This window comes from Octopus bimaculoides, chromosome 19 (genome assembly GCF_046866305.1).
Source record: "Octopus bimaculoides isolate indiv1 chromosome 19, ASM4686630v1, whole genome shotgun sequence".
Classification (NCBI taxonomy): Eukaryota; Metazoa; Mollusca; class Cephalopoda; order Octopoda; family Octopodidae; genus Octopus; species Octopus bimaculoides.
Window position 1 is genome coordinate 53,794,809 of NC_142946.1, and position 12,500 is coordinate 53,807,308.

Sequence of the window (12,500 nt, forward strand, 5' to 3'; positions counted from 1 at the left end):
TCTTCTATTTTTGTTCTTTTGACTACAATTATTTCTTTCTTCTTTCTTTCTTCTCATGCTTATTTGTTTTATCCTCATTTTATTCTTCAGATATAAAGATCGATTCTAATATCATAGGATTATCTAATAATTTGCCTGAATGCATACGACTCACTAAATAAAATACAACGGAAAATGGCGGCACGTATTTCTGAACATAAAGCAGACGATAGCTCAAAAAAGAAATGAAGAAAAGAAAAAAATACAAATGTACAGATGGACTCTGCAATGATGTGCAAATATTCTTTTATACGATGGGATTCTTTTTGAGGCAATGATTTTGACATACCAATCGCACCAAAACAATGGCGGCCACAACTATGTCCACCATCACTATCACCATCATTTTTACCATCACCAGTACCAACAAGACAGCTAAAACCAACACAACTAAAATCAACCTGCTAGAAATATCAACCGAATCTCTCTCAAAAGAAATATCTCAGCATTTTTTAAAGTGAAGGTCACTTCAGATGATGTAATCCAAGATAATATTAATGGTCATGACTTGGAATCCCTTTGAGGATAGGTCTCTGCGTTCTATGTTCAAATTCCATCGATGTCAAATTTAAATTCCTTGTTTGAGGTCGATAAATAAAGAACTAGTCCAGTACTAGGGTCAATTTTTCTTCTCTTTTCACCCTCTCTCTTCATTCTGTGAGTAATTAATTGGTGGTGGTCATATCTGGAGAAGAATGGGTTCAGCGAGATTTAAAATGAAAATAACTAAGAAACGCAATGTGTCATGACCATGCCTCTACGGCTGTTAGGAATCGTGTGTATGTATGTATGTATGTATGTATGTATGTATGTATGTATGTATGTATGTATGTATGTATGTATGCATGTATGCATGTATGTATGTACGTATGTATGTAGATAGATAGATTGATAGATAGATAGATAGATAGATAGATAGATAGATAGATAGATAGATAGATAGATAGATAGATAGATAAACAGTTATGCCTCTGTGTGTGGGGGGGGGGGGTGCTATTACTATCCATCGTTCAGCAGAGATTACTGAGAAGTAAGAGATCCAACAAAATAGCAGAAAAATGTCCCTCGAAATCCTTTCCTCTAGAAGGACACATTAGATGACGTAGACTTATATTTATTATATCTGAAAAACAAAGGTCTACTCATATGTCTATTCGATCAAGACTTGCCTCGGGCTAAACATTAACCACAATGATAACCCAGATAGAATTCTGTACTTTGGCCTCTAAGACTAGAGCATGTCCTGGTTTCTGTATACATACATATATATATATATATATATATATATATATATATATATGTATATATATATATATATATATACACACACACACACACACACACACACACACACACACACACACACACACGCACACACATCTAACTAAATAAAAGCGTGCAAATAATTTGTTGATTCGATCCCCGATCTCTACAGTTATGTGTAAGTATTAGATTTTGGACGGTCGCCTAAGGAATGAAGAACAGATGTAAATGTTTGACAAAAGTACAAGACACTTCATCTAAGATTATCTCATCAAACTCTTACATTCCGCTACGTCTCGAAAATTCTAAAGTGTTTTATGATTATTTGCTATTCGCATAGCAACAAGCTGTAAGTACTTTCAGATCGTCATCTCTCCTATAAAATAGTGTGAATAAATCCCATATTTTTATAAAGAATTTCTTAATGACATTCTAAGTTATGGAGACACATGCTGATAAAACGATAGCATCAAAGTCGGAAAGCAGTCTGCTAAATCCATCATATTGCTAAAGAAATAGGCTTTACATACTGATTGATATCAATATATAAATCAGTATGGCAGTCGTATAAGTCGGCACATTTAGTTAAGTTTGTATTTCCTTCTGGAGACAAGAATCTTGATGTTTTCAAGTAAGGTCCTTCACCCGAAATTGAGAGAGAAAATGCTCGCCATATTGGATTTTACAAAAATAAGAAAAACATGAGGGGAGGACGGAGGTGGGGAAGGGAGGTAGGAAAAACACATGAATCTATTAAACAGATATTTAAGGGCCAACGAAGCAGCCTCTACGCGGTTGCTCGGCCAGCTAGAAATGGTAGCCAAATCTCTCTCAATGCTATTGGCGCAGGCGCAGATGTATGGCTGCGAAGTTTGATTCCTTATCTCCTAACCATCGTGTCTTCGGTTCAGCTGCACTGCATGGCACCTTGTGCAAGTGTCTTCTACTATAGACCTGGGCCGACCAAACCTTTGTGAATGGATTTAGTAGACGGAAACTGAAAGAAGCTTGTCATCTATATCGATACATAATTACGTACATACATGCATGCATCATGCATACATACACACATATATTTGTGTTTGTATGTATGTGTGTGCGTATATGTGCGCGTGTGTGCATGTATGTGTGTGTTTGAGTAAGTGCGTGCGTGCGTGTGTGTGTGTGTGTGAGTGTGTAATATACATATATAATATATATTAGCGACAGCGGCAGCATTAATACCAAGAGGTGGCAGTTATCCCATGCTTAAACGTAGATGTTCTGTTAGAACAAACTATACGGCGGTAGATACCACGAGAGAACCTCTCATATTTGTCCTCGAGCTGGAGGTAGCAGGATATAAAGATATATCCCAGACAGCGATATAAAGATGCGTGCATTATTTTTTGCCAAAAACCCTGGTGGCATGTATCGCGATATAGGTTGTTCTAACAAAACAACTTTGTTTAAGTGGGGGATATATTACCTTCTCTGTTTCTCTTTCTCTCTTTCTTTCTCTCTCTATATATATGCGTGTGTGTGTATCACACACCATACCACACCACACACCACCATACCACACCACACCACATCTCACCACCCGCACACGCTAGCACTGACCACTTCCCAGCACCCACAACAGCGCACACGCTAGCACTGACCACTTCCCAGCACCCACAACAGCGCACACGCTAGCACTGACCACTTCCCAGCACCTACACCATCATCCACACGGCTACACATGCACGCACGCACATGTCAAGGTCACCAGCCCCCTTCCACACATACACGCTCTCTCATACACACGCAGGCGCACATTCGTTTTGGGATCACCACCACTTCCTAGCTCTCCCGTGTGACCCTCTGTCCGGCATTCGCCATGATGGATCGCTAGCCACTTAAACTTTTCTATTTCCTCTCCCTTTCTGTGGAAGAGCGTAGGCTCGAAACGTAAAAGATTTTCTCATTTCCCGAGCGTTAAACTAATACATTTATCTATTTGTTGTTTACACACCCGTCTTCGTCTTTCGTTTTTTGAAAAAATTCTCACTATCTATCTATCTATATATATATATATATATATATATATATATATATATATATATACATATATATATACTTGGAAGAGGATGCGTGGCTTTCAATCATATAATAGTATAAATAATATATATATGCATATATACATACGTGTATGTACATACATCTCTAACAAGTCTTTTGTTATATTTCTGCTGCTTTTAAATAAAGTATATATATATATATATATATATATATATATATATATATATTGATGCAACTTAAACTTTCTTAGATTCATCAAACGTATCGATGAAACTGTTACTTGGAGTCGAATTAAACTGTTAAATAATATAAATAGACAGACAAATAGACAGATACGCAGATACATACGTACATACATACATACGTACACACATACACACACATACACGCACATACACACACGCACGAATACACACAGATACACATACATACATATACATACATACATACTTTTGAAAGAAAATTATATCAGAACTTATCTTTAAAAAGGTATTTGAAAACTCAGGTTGACACATATGTGTGATTCTCTTCCATCAAGTTTGCGTTAATCTATATTTTAAAGAATTTTTTTTCGCGTATTTTTAATTTAAAAGGAATTCGAATATTCTGATTGTATCAAGAATTTTCTTCTCAATTTTTCAAAATATGTGTAAATAGATAGATAGATAGATAGATAGATAGATAGATAGATAGATAGATAGATAGATAGAGAGACGTGAATATATGTATGCATTATATATATACACATACATATATATATATATATATATATATATATATATATATATATATAATTGATGAAGGAAACGGAAGATAGATTTAGATAGATATCTAAATGGATCTGCTTCTACGGGTGCGCGCACGTTTTCGTTTTATTATATATATAAACTACAATAGACAGTGAAGTCAGAAGCATTCCTGGCTCTGACAGACGTCCAACAGGGCTAACAACAGGTCACCGCCCAAATCTTATACACCTCGGTCCCTTTATCTTCCGTAGTTCCTGTTCTACTCACCCATGTCGACATTACCATCGTTGCTTCCATAGAGAGGAGATGGCATGGTGGGGGTAGTTTGGTGGAGATGGGGTGGCGGTGGGGTAGGGTGCGGGCGGGCGGGCGGACGAAGAAGTCCCGTTTAAGTGATTTCAGATTTCTTAGCTTTGTGCCAAAGATTAAAAGAAAATAAAAGTCAGCGTTTGGTTTTGGTGGTCTTTTGTTAAAATTCGTTGTAGTTCTGGTTGGTGAAGAAGAAGAAGAAGAAGAAGAAGAAGAAGAAGAAGAAGAAGAAGAAGAAGAAGAAGAAGAAGAAGAAGAAAGAGGAGGAGGAGGAGGAGGAGGAGGAGGAGCAGCAGCAGCAGCAGCAGCACGAGTGGGAGTGGGAGGGGAGGAGCGGGAAGAGGAGGAGGAGATACGAGAGAAGGCAAGAAGAAGAAGAAGAAGAAGAAGACTGATTCTGAGTTTCTGGCCCGGAGCCAGCAGTTCTGAGGTGAAGGAGTTAGTCGACACCATCAAACTAGTCACGTGACTGGAAGCTTCTATTATCGACCCCACGGTGGGGAAGAAAGGCAAAATGGAGCTAGGCAGAATTTGAACTCAGAACTTAGACAACCGGAAGAAATGAGGAGGAGGAGGAGGAGGAGGAGGGGATGGGAGGGGGGGGAGGGGGGGAGGGGGGGAGGGGAGGGGAGGGGGAGGAGGGGGGTCTTTTATTGGCCACAAAGGTCTACGTCAAAAGGTTTGGTAAAATAGGTCAACAAAAAGAAAAAATATTTATTAAAATGAAAAAAAAAAGGTAACGAGCGAAAACGAAAGACGAAGGATTCCATCTTTTATCATTCAGAGTCGTTGTCATCAGCATCATTATCGTCAGCGTTCTCACGACTGTCATCATTATGCAATAATGATGATAATGATGATAATGATGACATCGCTGTCATCTTCACCATCGTTGCTACCGCCACCATCATATCACCATCGTCACCATCGCCATCATGATCGTCATCATCATCATCATCATCACCGATGTCATTCATTTATTTTATTCCCAGTAATATAGAATGAGTAAACCTTTAAGATTATTATTTTTATATCAATTCATTTTACTTTTTAATCCATCTCTTCTACTTCTTCTTTTTCTTCTTCTTCGTCTTCTTCTGTAATGTCTTCAATTCGAACCTTCAACCTCCAGGTTGAAATGTCAGGTTTTTTACCGCCTTAGGAATTAGGTTAGACGCCGATCGATCAATACGTTCATAAAAGTGCATGATACTGCGTCTTACGTCACATAACCTCTTTGGAATTGTGTAGCGGCACGGTGCTTTTGTTGTAGGAATATTGCATGTTGGGGAGAGGGGGGGGGAGAACGCAGGGGGTAGAGTTGAGAGTTAGATAGTATAAGGACGGAGGAAGGGAAGCATATACGTAGTAGGAGATGTAGGTCGGCAGCGGCAGAGGGAGCTGGTGGTGGTGGTGGTGGTGGTGGCGGCGGCGGCGGCCGTGGTCGTGGCCGTGGCCGTGGTAAGGGTGGTGGTGGTAGCGAACTGAGGTGATGCACGTACTGCGAGTGCACGTACTGCGAGTGCACGTATTGTGTTTCTGCATTACACGTTTGTTATTCTTTTTTCTTTCTTTCTCTTTTAAGTGCCATTTGAGTGAATGAGTAGGTGAATGCGTGTGTGCGTGTGTCTTTGTGCGTGCATGTTATACCATTTGAACGCGAATAAAAGCCTAACATAACAATATACACACACGCACACACGCCCCACACACACATATATATACATACATACAATATATATATATATATATATATATTATATATATATATATATATATATATATATATATATATATATTATATATATATATATATATATATTAATTAATGTGCAGGCGCGTGGTTTAGTGGTTAGGGCATTCGTCTCCCGATCGTAAGGTCCTGAGTTCAATTCCCGGCGACGCGTTGTGTCATTGAGCAAGACATTTTATTTCATGTTGCTCCAGTTCACTCAGCTGGAGGAAATGAGTTGTGCCTACATAATTAGTCATTAATAAGCGATCTCGCTGACGAGCCACAGATCCCAAATTAGTTTATTTTGGTGATTAGTGGTGAAACTCGAGTTCGAGATTAATTAATTCACTTTTTTTGTTCGCTTTGGTGTTATAATCGTCGTGCCTAATCAATTCTTCTTTTCGTGGCATGTAAGGAGTCCTGTCAACGATCCCTTCTTTGTGTATAGAAAGATTATATATATATATATATATATATATATATATATATATATATATATATATATATATATATATATATCAATTTAGATTCAGATGAATACGGCACTGTTGCATGGACGCCCCCAGGCGATAAGTAGGCTAGTCCAATACGTATAGATAGCTAGGCGAAAAGCGTCGCGTAGACTAGACGCCGAGTTCTGTAGAGTCGAGTCGTCGAAAGTGAGAGTTGAGAGAGGTCATCCGCACGTGCGATATAACAGGTACTTAAGTTGAGGCACCATAATTTAGTACGGTATTATCCATACAATTTCAAATGAAGGTGATTAAAATCAAAATAAGCAACAAGGATATCCATTTAATTGAACAATGCAATCATTACAAGAAATTAAATGCAGAGCAATCCTCTGCTGCATAAAGACATAGAATTTAATTAAATTAAAACAGATGGACACATTAGTATAATTTTACCTAAAATTTCCAAGAAGGTAAGGAGAGAACATGCTGTCTTCCCTTCAGCTTAGAATATATATATTCGGGTTTTGGGTTCTATTTAGTGTATCAAGGGACGATTGTTTGTAACGTGTGTACATGCGCTTATGTGTACTAGTGTCTATGTATATATGTCTATATGTATGTGTATATATATATATATGTATGTAGTGGAGGCGCAATGGCCCAGTGGTTAGGGCAGCGAACTCGCAATCGTAGGATCGCGGTTTCGATTGCCAGATCGGGCGTTGTGAGTGTTTATTGAGCGAAAACACCTAAAGCTCCACGAGGCTCCGGCAGAGGATGGTGGAAAACCCTGCTGTACTTTTTCACCACAACTTTCTCTCACTCTTACTTCCTGTTTCTGTTGTACCTGTAATTCAAAGTGTCAGCCTTGTCACACTGTGTCACGCTGAATATCCCGAAAACTACGTTAAGGGTACACGTGTGTGTGGAGTGCTCAGCCACTTGCACGTTAATTTCAGGAGCAGGCTTTTCCATTGATCGGATCAACTGGAACCCTCGTCGTCGTAAGCGACGGAGTGCCAACAACAATGATGCATGAGAGCCAGGCAAATATGTCCATGTGATACGTAAGACAGGTAAAGAGTTAAACAGCAGACTTCCACAAAAGCATTGGAAAATAATTTCCTTTCTTATAGGACAGAGAATTTTTTAAGAGAAATGCTTTAGTGCTCCATTAACTAATATTCCAAATTATTCAGTAGGCTTTGAACTCAGAAAGCGTAGAACCGGAATCAGTAAAGTATTTTCTGACGCTCTAAAAATTCTGTCAATTTACCGTCCTTATTAGTTTTTTTTTATTTGCTATGAGGACAGCAGACGAGTGGTACATTACAAGGTACAAACTTATTTATAAGGGGAAGAGCAGAGTCAACGAAATCGACACCAATATATAACTGGTACCCATTTTGTCGGCAACAGAAACAACGAAAGGTACAATCAAACTTCGGCGGAATTTGAGCTATGAACGTAAAGGGATGTAACTAAAAAAGAGCAAAATAATATTTGTTCAATAACCACTTAATGGTTCAGCCAATCAGACTGGCTTAACTAAAGTACAACAAAAACAACAATAACAATTACAACAACTCAACTACAACAACAACAACAAGAACATCACTGTTAACTACAAAACCATGTGTTTTATATGTACCCAATATATAATGTACAGTGAGGTCATGTACTTTAGAGAAAGATGAACACCACAACATCAACTTACTAGCCGTAGAGTAAGCACTGACACATTTAATCTAATTTGTTAATTACCATTAAAACTTTTAAGTGTCACGTAATTAGCAACAGTTTCTAATTAGTGTCGCTTTTTTTTCGTTAGAAATCCTTTCTTCTCCTTCTCCTTCTTCTTCTATTTCTTCTCCTTCTTCTTCTTCTTCTTCTTCTTCTTCTTCTTCTTCTTCTTCTTCTTCTTCTTCTTCTTCTTCGTCTTCTTCTTCTTTTACTTCTACTTCTTCTTCGTCTTCTTCTACTTCTACTTCTTCTTCTTCTTCGTCTTCTTCTTCTACTTCTACTTCTTCTTCTTCTTCTTCTTCTTCTTCTTCTTCTTCTTCTTCTTCTTCTTCCATTTCTTTCTTTTCCTACTTTCTTCCTTCCTTCCTTTCTTTTTTCACACTCTCTCTCTACATCCTACTCACCCTTTTCCTCCATTATTGCATGTTATTAAAAATACTCTCTTCTCTCTCACTCCTTCATCTTTCCCTCTTCTCTGTCAAATCTCCTTCTTTTCTCCTCCACATTTCTTTCTTTCTTTCTTTCTTTCTGTTAACATAAGCATCAACAGAAAACAACATCAAAACAAGAAAAATATCAATTAAAAAGCACAACAAAATAAATTGCATTCAAAGAAATAAAGTAAAATCCCTCCAGTTTCCTCAAGTACCAATCCATAATTCCACACACACAAAACACACAAAACACACAAAACACACAAAACACACAAAACACACAAAACACACAATCCACCTCCACAATAAACCCTAACCCTAACTCCCAATACCCACAACACACACACACATTCGGGCTCTCTCCCAACCTCTTCTCTCCCTCCCTCTCTCTCTCTCTCTCTCTCTCTCTCTCTCTCTCTCTCTCTCACACACACACACACACACACTCACACATACACATACACAAAACATAATGCACGCAAAATGCAACACTCGCCGCTCCCCATGCAAAAATAAAACGAAACACCTCAGGCGGAAATATTAATTAAAGAGCGTTAATTAAAAAACAATTTTAATGCCAGTCAATATTGTTTATGTAGCGAACTTTTCCGCCATTCCTAGACCGTCTTACCTAACCCTAACCCTAACCCTAACCCTAATCACTTGGTGTTAAATTTCGAGTCAACTCCTCTCAGCCCCATTGCATTTCGCTTCACTATACTATATTCTCTTTCAATTGCTTTAACCCATTTGATTCGACTTTATTCTCCCTTACCCTATTTTGCTCTCCAATTCACTCTCTATGTTCTTATTTCAAACCATACTTCTCCATTTAAGCAAAGGATCTTAGCTTAGTCGTTAGGGCGACGCGTTGTGACCTTGAGCAAGACACTTTATTTCACGTTGCTCCAGTCGATGCAGCTGGCAAAAAAGGAGTAGTCCCTGTATTTCGAAGGGGCCAGCCTTGTCACACTCTGTGTCACGCAGAATCTCGCAAAGAACTACATTAACGGGACACGTATCTGTGGAGTGCTCAACCACTTGCACGTTAATTTCATGAGCAGGCTGTTAGTGAAGGCACGTTGCTTAGTGGTCAGGTTATTCGGCTCACGATCATAATAAGATCGTGAGATCGATTCCCGGCGGCGAGTTGTGTCCTTGGGCTTGACGCTTTATTTCACGCCGCTCCAATCCACTCAGTTGGCAAAAATACATAGTACCTGAATTTCAAACGACCTTGTCACACTCTGTCATGCTGAATCTCTCAGAATGTCTGTGGCATGCTCTGTTACTTGCACGTTAATTTCACGAGAAAGCTGTTCCGTTGACCGGATCAACTGGAAAGCTCAACTTCATAATCGACGGAGTTCCACTCCCCCGTTTGACGCTTTGTTAATACATTTCCCTTCATACTATTTCTTTCCATTCCAGTATTGACTCCTTCTTGTACTCCCATTTCTTTTAACTTAGTTTTAGTGCTTCGTATTTCATTTGACACCATATCTAAATAGATATGGCAAAAATTTGTTCCATCTCTTTAACTTGACATTAATCCTCTGTAAAATATTGGGTTGGTAAAGCCCTAACGTGGAAAGAAAAAGTCGAGGCCTGCCTTAGGAACACGAAACCACATTTTTGAAAATGGTATTATCGTTAATACGTGTGTTATGTTCGCAGAAGATGTGGGTTCGAGTCCCATTTAAAAAAATTTTAAACCCATTAACCTACATGCTATTATTTATAGCTTTGTCTTTTTCGAGTCCCACCCTATAAATATCTTATTTCAATTCTCTAGAAATTTAGAGCGGATAGCCATCACCTGGAACATAACTGAGAGCCACCACGGTAGCCACCCGAATAATATATCCTTCTAAACTCATATTAGTATATATATAGTTTCCATCTAACAAATTCTCTCATAAGGCATTGGTCCGCTTGTCCGAAATGCCGCACGCTGAAGAACTGAACCCGAAATCACGTGATTGCAAAGCGAGTTTCTTAACCACATATTCTAGAAATTCTTAAATTCTTAAAATATAATTAGTGTCTTTAATGTGTAAGGAAAAGGCGGCGACGAGGAAAGGGCTCTACTTGAAACACTGGATTCTCCATTTCCCACGGCAATTCCACTGCACTCTTTCTGACGCTTTTCAATATATATGTATTATATATATATGCATCTATACATACATACACACACACATACATACATATATACATACATGCATATATATGCATATATATTCATATATATATATATATATATATATATATATATATATATACATATACTTGCAGACGTGGGTATGTCTGCGTCTATGTTTGTGTACGTAATATTAACAGGCTTGTGGTTAACAATAGACAAAGGCACTACTTGTTGCATATAGACATTCGTCGTGGAAAGGCTTCTAGATTCCACAGTAGCAGCATCAACAATAACACAGGCTAAATAACCAGCCAGTCACTGCCGGAAGTGAAGACATGTGAGACGTCCGTTGTGAATTTGGGAATTTCAGCAACACTGCAAATGACACGACAGTGTTTTCATATGCAACTCAAGCATTTAAGGGTTACACATACAGATACACACCCTTACATGTGTATGTATTTGTGTGTGTCTGTTTTTGTGCATGTGTGTGTATGTACACACATATATATATATATACATACATATCTATATATATATATATATATATATATATATATATATATATATATATATATATATATATATATATATATATATATATATATACATACCTGCATTTATATGCATATATATACATATATGTATGTGCATACACGTATATACGTATATATACATTATTATGATGTGAATATGGGCATCTTTGTATACCAGGGGTTTGAAGGCTATCGCGAAGGGCCTAGCTGGGTGCCCAACCTCCCGAGTACTTTTTACAGGCCTCAGAAGACCGGAAGTCGCCGCTTCAATAAGTGTGTGGCTCTGAAATAGGAATATGTCGAATAAAATCATAAATAACCGATTTTCTGGTATTTATTTTTGCTTAAAGGCAGGAACTTTTCAGCACCCGCTAGTATATATATATGTGTGTGTATATATATAATTCACAAATAATATATATATATATATATATATATATATATATATATATACAAATACATAAACTCAGCAGACAGATGGCGTGGGCGCGCGTGTGCATGTGGGCGCGCATGTGTGTGAGTATAGTCAGAGAGCTGCGTGGGCAAATGTTTCAACTTGCAAAACAACTTCAGTGACAACGTAAAGAGATATCGAAACTTGAGGACGTCCAGTAAATCATTGTAGGAGTGGCTGTGTAGTAAGAATCTTGCTTCCCAACCACGTAGTTCCGTGTTCAGTCCCACTGCGCGGCACTATCGGCAAGTGTCTTCTACTATAGCTTCAGGCTGACCAAAGCCTTGTAAGTGGATTTGTTGGACAGAAACTGAAAGAAGCCCGTCGAATATATGCGTATATATATATATATATATATTTATATATATATATTTATATATATATATATATATGTCTGTGTGTGTGTGTGTGTGTGTGTGTGTGTGTGTGTGTGTGTGTGTGTATGTATGTATTTGTGCGTCTGTGATTGTCCCCACCACCATCACTTGACAACCGATGTTGGTGCATTTACGTCCCGGTAACTTAGCGGTTCGGGAAAAGAATCCGATAGAATAAGTACCAGGCTTACAAAGAATAAGTCCTGGTGTCGATTTG

At 38.2% G+C, this 12,500-nt stretch overlaps 2 long non-coding RNA genes across 2 annotated transcripts in view; one reads left to right on the forward strand and one right to left on the reverse strand.

The window, feature by feature from the left end:
* Positions 1–755, forward strand: part of LOC149131874 (uncharacterized) — a 68,052-nt gene extending 67,297 nt beyond the window's left edge. The window contains exon 3 of the long non-coding RNA XR_016237454.1: positions 91–755. This is a non-coding gene — a long non-coding RNA (uncharacterized LOC149131874). The remainder of the gene's footprint in view (positions 1–90) is intronic.
* Positions 1–12,500, reverse strand: part of LOC106875402 (uncharacterized) — a 306,368-nt gene that overhangs the window by 102,039 nt on the left and 191,829 nt on the right. The gene's annotated exons all lie outside the window — the stretch shown is intronic.